Consider the following 7111-nt stretch of genomic DNA (forward strand, 5'->3'; position numbering starts at 1 on the left):
ACGGCGGCGCGGAAGAAAACCCATAGTGAATAAAGGATTTATAATTACTTTCGAATGTTGCAATTTCCGTGATCTATTCAGTACGCCAATCGGTCTTAAAACTTGTTCAGGCTAAATATCAAGTGACAGCGTTCAATTCCAAAAGAAAATACGAAACATTGGTCGTCACGGTTCAGGTTGTCCAAAACACCCAGAAGTTGCTCATTTTAAGTTGCTGTTTCGAAGAGGAAGGTAAAGAAATGTACAAGATTTATAATGCACGTGCTAAGCCATTGTTTTGCTCATGAAAATTTCTTTTGTTGCAGTTTCCGTTGTCGTCGCCGTCGTGGTTTAATTTTCTTAAGCTGCCTATTGACAGGGTTAGCTCTACTCAACAGACAAGGCCAGAGATAAATGAAACTGAAAAGCGTCCTAAGACATGCAAGACGAATCCACGTCTAAAGAGCTGACGGCAAAGTTAATTATCTTTCGGTTTCGCCCGTGCATTTACATGTACAAACGTAGCGGTCTTAAATATCGACATAAAATTACGTATTCGAGAGACTCTACCCGAAGGGCCTTCCACGTATTATGCTGAATTCTGTATTTATTAGTGGACATTTTACTAGTGTTTACAGTCACCTTTTCCCAAAGCTAGCTCAAAATTTCACAAAATAGACGTCTTGAAATGAAGATTTGGATAGTTCAGATTTTGATTTTATTTATCTTTTCAACGCTCGGGGTCGGCCGACGGATTTCAAGTGCGATGTGTTCTATCAAGCTTCCTTTTCATACCATGCTGGATAGCTGTTCTTGTAAGTACACTGCGGAGATGTAAACATGATCCATAGTAGGATATTGCTTCTTCTTCTCCTTCACAATGTTTTTAAAATAGATTAAAACTTGAAAACAACCGATGAAGAACCAGTTGCAGCTTGGGTTAACATGTAAGTGAGGATGAATTGTTTTGACAACGTTTGATAAATTTTCGATTTTTCGATAATATTTTACTTTGGAAGTGTTCGCGACAGCATGCAAGTTTTCATGCTTATACATTTTCGTTAGCACTACGATTCCTATCAGTGATATTCCTCATTGCGACTTCAGTAGGGCATATAAAGAAGTGAATTGCTTGATGTTTTATCAAGTGTAAGACCACTACGGCTGTGCTTCAGACTCAGCATTTCCGGGTTTCGCTATCGTATGTGCATGCCATCGAGCCCAGAACCTTCCACGAGCCAGGCTATGCAGTGGTAGGGGACGTTTTCGAACCGTTCAAATTCTGATTTGATCAGACCATACAAAGCTTTACACCAGGCTTGGTCTTTCAAACAAACAGTGAAGTTCAGAAATTGTAAGGAGCGGTTGAAGCCAGAAAGCTGAAGCTGGAAAGCTGAAGCTGGAAGGTTATGATATAAATTCGCGTTTCTTTGTAATCACGCATAACAAGGATTAAGGGACTCTGGACGAGCCTGGCGTGGTCTCCTTGCTGTAAGGGAGGAGGAGAAAGCCAGGGATTATGAGCAGAAAAATGTTCCCGCCATCGCCAAAAAATTACTAAAGCTTGCTGACGAGAGCAATGCCGGTTGGCTGGCTCGGGCCAAAGAAAATCAGACTAGGGATCTCGCGAGCTATTCACGGCGAGGACAAAAAGAGGACCGAAGAAGCGAAAGAAAGAACTGTCGAGAAGAGTAGACATCATGCTCTCAAAAGTGCGGAGAATAACAAGAATTGAGCTAGCGCTTCTAATGATCGCACAAGCGACGACAAGAAAGGCTTTTTTTGAGAGCGCTCACAAAAAATGATGCAAGTGATCTCACTCTGCATGCCTATCTTTCACTCTTCGACACTGTGCTACGCCTCGTTGACTGTACGCTCATAGAAAACTCGGGCTCGTAGTCCAACGGATAAATAGCTAATGTTTAGAATCACCCAGGGCCTGTGAGGTCAGCTATTTTAGTAGATAGGAAAAAATAACTTACCAATTACGGATGCCAAAGAGGTAATTCGAACATCCAGCATGATTTATCTTTAAGTTTCCATTCTATATTGACGGCGAACTGTACTGTTTTCTGTTTTTACCAAGGTGTTGTCTGCTGGTATCATGGGACTGGCCTTGTCCACCTCCGCTATACACTCCCTAACTTTGCTAAGATCTACACAGAAATGAAACCTGTTTCGTTGCTTGACTCTTTTAGATTTAAAGCTCCCTCTATGATCGTGATAAATTACTTTATACCTCATCATAGGAATTTAACGATGCACGTTGACAACGCGAAGAAAATTTACGTGACACAAAACTCGCCTAACTTTATTTTACGTATATTTGCTGAACACAACCGTCTCAATATACATATCTAAAGGGGAAAAAGTATTTCAAGTCATTGTTAGCTGAGTGGAGGGGACCGTAAGGTGGGAGGACGAGCGGGCCGTGGAAATTTTTAGAAGAAAGACTGAAGAGGTTAGCTATGCCCTCTAGGAAACGGATCAATACGAAAACCAGTCGAAAGACATTTTGAACTCATTTCATAAATAAGAACTATCAGATACTGACTCCAAGGCATTGATAGTGAAGCTATAAGCAGATGAGGTTTTGTTACTGAAATAAAGGTGAAATAAAGCCGGGTACTTTTAAAAATTAACATCGACGTAAATCAAGCTAGATGTATTAAATTAAATGTATCGATAATTTCCTATAATAAGGTAGTTCCAAAACTGATGACATTAGTCAAAGCTACGTCAGCTTTATTCTGAGTGAAGAGAGACATCGGTTAAGTTTCAGCGATAGCTGAGGAAGCAGCAGTGGCAGTGCATCTAACACTGCAGAGGTAATGGTGGTGGCGCTGGCGGTAGCAGTGGCAGTGGCACTGTTAGTGGTAGAGGCAGCGATAGCAGTAGTGATAGTGGCAGTCAGTGGCAGTGGCAGTGAAATTGGTAGTGGCCGTGGTAGTGGCAGTGGTGGTGATTGTTCGATCACTCAGTCATCATTGAACTGTCATGAAGTTAACAGAAACAACTTTCGCTACTTAACTATCAGTGGTGGTGGCAGTAAAAAAAAAAAGCATAGCAACTTACATGCAGTAGTTACAACAAAGTTTTTCGCACTCTAAGACCGTCCTCTCTTCCTTAATGGTTTTAGATAATGGCTTTGAGGTCTGTCAGCATGGCGTGCCCCTTAGTATCAGTAATAACAGTGTGCATCTATTCCTCTGCTGTGACCAGTCTCGTGAGAAGCAAATACATGAGAAGTACTGCAAAACTGACCAAAATCAAGTACACAGAACAAGAGAAGACCATGTTAGGCATATCGCGTCCTTGGTTGTTATATTTTCCATCTTTGAGATTATTCTGGCTTTTGCAAGCGCTATGATTTGGTGATGCAGATGCAGCAGGTAAAGGCTACCAGCCCTTGCGAGAAATTCAGGTTTTTAAAGTTATAACAGCTTAGTTACTGCAAGATATTGCAAAACATGTAGGAGGCGCGGTAGTCTCATGGTTAGTGCGCTTGTATCGAGCGGTCCAGGTTTGAGTCCCGGCCGGACAATAATTATACAGAGTATAGCTAACTTCAGTTATAACTTACAACTGTTATAAATGTAGGCCTGTGCAAACAAAATAAATAAATAAATAATTAATTAATTAGACAAATAAATAAATAATTAGCGAGAGGAAAATAATATCCCAACATTTTATTCCCAAAATGTTTTACCTTACATACACTAACTCTGCTACTTTAATTTCAGGTATGCCAAAGGGATCACAAAACAGAAGCTGGAAAAATATCACTGCAAGCAGCCTAAGTATAGCAGCCTAGCGCTATACTTAGGCTGGGATCTAGTTAATAATAACAACAATAACAATAACACTAATAAAAAATTTTTTTAATAATAATAATAATTTTATTAAACTCATTAAATTCTTCACTAGAACTTTACAGGATAATTATGTGCAGCACAAAACTATTTACAATAACAATTCTAATAAAATCGTTAAGAAAGGAAGCAAAATATAGTTTACATAAATGAATAAAATTCAGAAGAGCTGAAAATTGGAACGACTTGTATTTAAACAAGTCATTCCAATTCTCAGCTCTTCTCAATGTTAAAAAAAGAAATGTCATAAAAATGTAGGAAAGTATTTGCGGTCTGCGTCATCGATTGCACGCGAGAAGTAATCAATAACAAGGGCCCAAAAAGGGTAAACGGTTAGCCGTGAAACGGGCCAAACATTCAACCGTTAGACATAAAAATAGGGAGAGAGATACTGAGCGAGTATGAAAGTTTATTATATGGCTAGCTCCGTGAGCGGGCAAGATGAATCACGTACTGCGCTGCGATTGACTACCCGAGCGGGCAAGATCTTACCCGCTCGGGACCACCCGTCGTGTCTCGCAAGAAAAATTTTCCTGAAATGCCATATAATAAATCCTTTATTGATCAAGCTTGTTCGGTGAAGATGGCTTGATTGACCGAGTTCTTTTTTGCGAGTTTATGGACCTCGACTCCGTTTCGGTCCATAAACACGCAAAAAAAGAACTCGGCCAATATCCAGCCATCTTCACCGAACAAGCTTGATCAATAAAGGATGGCTAACGCATTCATGTGTAGTATTAAAGAACGTCTCCACGACCAAGGAAAAATGCCGGATTTCTACAAACGATTTGTGGACGACACGTTGAGCATAATGCCTAACGTAGAAACAGTTGAAGCATTTCTATCAACACTGAATGACAGCCATCCTTCAATTAACTTCACCATGGAACTAGCCGCAAACGGCAAACTTCCCTGTCTGGGGATGGAAATCGTGAAACACATGTCCCGCCTGGAGACAAAGGTGTATAAAAAGCCAACAGATACTGGATTATTACTGCATTATCAAAGTCATGTCGATGTGTGATATAAACAGCCACTGCTAAAAACAATGCTGAATCGTGCTTTTAAGCTCTCTGCGAGCTGGCAACTGTTCCATTTAGAATGTAAACGTCTCAAGGGGACTTTCTCTCGGCTTCATTACCCAGTACCACTCTTACAATCAGCAATCAGAGATTTTGGTACTGCAAAAGTTTCAGGGGATGTAAGATCCAAACAGACGTGTGACGATAAGAAAGCACCTGTGAGAATAATATTACCATTTAAGGACCAGGGATCAGCGAATTCTGTGCGAAGACAACTTGGAGAATTAAGTCGCAAAATCGGAGAAGATATCCATCCCGTGTACACAAGCCGAAAGATCGGATCTAACATCAAGCCAAACGAAAGCAAACCCCCTATTGTTAACCAACAATGCGTTGTTTACCATTTCAAGTGTGATCTGTACGATGCGGATTATGTCGGCTACACATGCCGACACCTGTATCAACGCATTGAAGAACATAAGGGATCTGCCATCGGGAAACACGTCAGAGATCAACATGGGAGTGACCCAAGGGACATATCTCGTAGTTTCAAGATCTTACGGAAGTGCCAGAGCAAATTTGACTGCTTAATTTATGAGATGCTTTCATTATAAAATAACTAAAGCCAACTTTGAACACGCAGTCTGACTCCATCCATGCAAAGTTATTTTTATTGCTCGGAGTATTTCATAGATTCTTTTTTAAAGCTTTTTGTCCTACTGTTATCTAGCTTTTTTTAGTTTTTATCACTTACCTTTTGCAACGCTTTTAACATTCTCACGTGTGATTCTTATAGGCAAAGTTTTATTCATTTTTTTTTTTCAAACTTGAAAATGATCTCGGCGAGATCAAAAGGTCGTAAAATTTTATCGCCAGTTTTTATCTTAAAATGTATTTCGAAGAAACTAGCACTACTTATTAGAATTAACTGAAGAGAGTGTAGTGTAACGTGAAGTGCTATATTTCTATCCCATATGAACCATGTGAGCGTTAGCCCTACTGATGGAACTGGGCCCACACAAGAACAGAGAAAAACTCTGACCGGGGATTTTCTCTGTCCTTTTGTGGACCAAGTTCCATCAGTAGGGCTAACGCTCACATGGTTCATATGGGATAGAAATCTAGCACTTCACGTTACACTACACTCTCTTCAGTCAATGCCGTTAATTAAAGGCGCATTCGATTGACCCTATTTTGGAATAGGAATAACCGGAATGACATCTTCGATCTGTTCGATTGACCCGTATTCCAATTCCGGAATAAGGGATTATATTCCAAACATTCTGCTCCCACGGGCAGAATGTTTGGAATAATCCAGAATAATGACGTCACAATCGAGGCTGTTTTCGTGCAGCGAAAACAATGGCGGACGCGAAGGACGAAAGTTTCAGCACCTGAGGAGGATGTCGAAGCCCTGAAGAAAAAAGACCAGAGACGGACCAGAGACGAGACACTTCTTTTGATATCCTTGTATCAACAAAACCAAGAATTGTTCAAAAACGTCAATTACAAGAAAAAAGAAGTTTGGGAATTAATTCCTTTCCGAATGAAGAGTTCATATGGTTGTAATGCCAGAGCCGACCAATGCGAAGGGAAATGGAAAGCCTTAACTCTTCATTTCGAAAATGTGAAGACCACAACAACCAGACAGGTAGCAACAGGAAAGAATGCCCTTTCTACCATGAGCTGTCTGAGGTCTATGGATACAGACCAAATGTATTAAGACCGTTTGCAACTGCAAGTAGCTCAGGGCTTGGAGACTCCACTCGGCCTCCAAGTAACCCATCAAAGAACTCAGACATGGACAAGGAAAATCATGCGAAAGAACCAGAGTTTCAACGGGCCGAACACCAAAGCGTTTGCCTGAGAATTCGGATGAGACAAGCCCTAACAAGAAGACCAAACGTTCAAGTGGACCACGCCAAAATGATTGTCTTGAATGGCTAACGGATTTTACATAGAAGAGAGAACGGGAGAACGAAGAGCGAAGTGAAAGACTGCAACAACAGCATCGAGAGAAAATGCATTTGCTGTCTGGTCTCTTGGACGTTCTTAAAGAGTTGAAAAAGTGGGAAGTGTTCATTGCAAATATTTGACTGCCATCGTTGAGTTGAATCTGCAGTTGGTTGTAAGAAAAATAGTGTTTTGAATATACAGTATTTCATTTCCAAGAAAAATGTCAATTTATTAAGCGAGCGAACAATGTACGTAAGAAGATTTGTGCATCTCGAAGAGCAC

General features: G+C 40.5%; 1 long non-coding RNA gene and 1 pseudogene across 1 annotated transcript; both read left to right on the forward strand.

Annotated features, from left to right (window-relative positions):
* The first annotated feature begins 487 nt into the window (after positions 1 to 487).
* LOC137976326 (uncharacterized) lies at positions 488 to 4452 on the forward strand. Its single transcript, XR_011117749.1, has 3 exons — positions 488 to 794; positions 3119 to 3371; positions 3723 to 4452. It is a non-coding gene; the product is annotated as an uncharacterized lncRNA (long non-coding RNA).
* Positions 4453 to 4533: 81 nt separating this feature from the next.
* On the forward strand, positions 4534 to 5614 carry LOC137977524 (uncharacterized; annotated as a pseudogene).
* Positions 5615 to 7111: the final 1497 nt, after the last annotated feature.

This window comes from Montipora foliosa, chromosome 11, assembly GCF_036669935.1.
Source record: "Montipora foliosa isolate CH-2021 chromosome 11, ASM3666993v2, whole genome shotgun sequence".
NCBI lineage: Eukaryota > Metazoa > Cnidaria > Anthozoa > Scleractinia > Acroporidae > Montipora > Montipora foliosa.